We start from the raw sequence: 2,215 nt of genomic DNA on the forward strand, positions 1-2,215 counted from the left end.
GATCTCTCACATTACGACAGTAGCTTTACAATTTAGTTGACTTTTATCACTCACTTCTGAATGTGTCCTTCGAATTCACTACATGCTCAATGAAAAAGCTTCACTACTACTCGTACGTTGTTTCCATAGGATCTTTGCTTACTGTGTCTCAGTTCGATCCATCTATTTTCCTGAGAAAGACATGGTAGTAGAGTCCTCAGGCACCTCCACCATAGGGTCCTATCAGAAAAAAAAAAACAAAAAAAAACGTCATTACACTTTTCGGATGGAATTCCAAGCGAAACTAACTGCAACTACGGGTTTTATCCAACCATCTCGTTCTTGCTCGACGCCTAGGTTTCCTACCGGTCGATTCGGCTTGACGAAACCGTTTTGTGGTTCCTTCCTGCGACATTCTAACCACATTTCCATAGTACTGGAGCTGTGTGGGCTCTTCTCAATGCAAAGAAGTAGCGGCTCGACCTGGAGAAACACCCTATTTCAGTCGCTTATATTAATATTTGCGATTGTTCCCTTTCAATCATTATCTAACATCCATTACCATTAGTGAAGATAAGCGCGAAAACCGAACTGAAGATAGCATGTTTGCTTCTTTTACCAACTCCTCCTTTTATTATTCACCCAAATCGTTTATATCTTATTCTTGTGTTCTTTCATCACACTTTAAATTCCTTAACACTCCAACCTTTACCAAACTCTCAGTTTCTTATCTAGTTACCTTTTTTTTTCTTTTAACATACTTTATGCCCTGTTGTTGTTCTGTATAGTCTGAGTTCTCTGCAGTTTATTTAACAATCTAGTCCTTTCAGAAACACACGAGTAAATTTACCTTATTTTTCCTGTTTAATTACCCTTACTTAATCATTTATACCGCCCTCCTTCTTCAACTTTAGTTATTTTTGCATTAATTATTTTTATTTTGATTTCTTTGCAGTGTTTTCCAAGACATAACTCATCTTGTTATTTTAACGTTAATTTACATCTACCCAACACCCGCACTGTTACACCCTCCCAAGCGGGCGCCTTTACTTAAATTATTAATTTTGTTTTACTTTTTTCTCCAACACTTTCCACCTCCTTAACACTCAGCAAATTCCTGACATCTAGTTAGTTAATCAACTTTTGTTACAGTTTTTTTTTTCTCTCTGTTTTTCTCTTTCTCTTTTCTTCCTCCGCCCTTTTCTTCTCGCCATTTTTTATTTTCATTTATCGGTTTCGTCTCACTCTTCTTTTTCTAACCAACTTCTTTGTCTCCTCCCCTTACTCACACTAGTAAACATTAACTTCAATCTACTAACTTGGTGTACTGACGCCCTTACTAATCGTCCAATACTAGTGACCTACCGAAATATTTATTCTAAGATCAATTTCCTTTAGAAATGCAGGCATTGTATATTTACTCCCTTACATTATCTCTTTGTTTACTCCTTTATATTATTATTCCCCTTCATGCATAAGAATTCATCTTCAGTTTCCTTACCTTAATGAATTCTTTTATCTCTCTGTACTTTATGATAGATCTCCTTGCATCTTAGTTCAGCATCTTTCTCTCTCTCTCTCTCTCTATCTCTCACTAATACACTTCCCCTACAACCAGTACTCCTCTTCTGCATTCAATATAAAGCATCTATCTTTAAGCGCTGTATTTAGAAAATTTCTGATCTCAGATATCCCACCCATGTTTAAGTGTAAGTTCTATCGACCGAATGTAAATTCATTTCATAATTTGAACTCAGAACGTAGCGGCAGACGAAGTACCGCTAAGCATTTCGCCCGGCGTGCTAACGTTTCTGCCAGCTCACCGCCTTTGGGTATGTACAATATTACTTAACACGTTCGTGTACACTCGGATGTGGGAAGATTCTTCGCTGAGAAAATAGTCTCGCAAGAAAATTCTCCTCATAGACAACGAAAGGTCTTTCCACGTCGGAGCACGCACAAAAATGTTGAATATAATTATACATACCTGTATAACTAATTTCTATTTTAATTTAACGTAATACATCTTTTATTTTTTATCTTTTACCTGTTTCAGTCATACGAGGCATTGGTCGGTTCGAGGCTATATAATGGCTATAGAAGAAGACACTTCTCGAGTCGACTGAGTGGTTTCTAGTTCACAATTAACTTTATATATGTATGTGTGTGCGTGTGTGTGTGTGTGTATGTATGTATATATATATATATATATATATATATATATATATATATATAT

Source organism: Octopus bimaculoides, chromosome 9, assembly GCF_001194135.2.
Source record: "Octopus bimaculoides isolate UCB-OBI-ISO-001 chromosome 9, ASM119413v2, whole genome shotgun sequence".
NCBI classification, from domain to species: domain Eukaryota; kingdom Metazoa; phylum Mollusca; class Cephalopoda; order Octopoda; family Octopodidae; genus Octopus; species Octopus bimaculoides.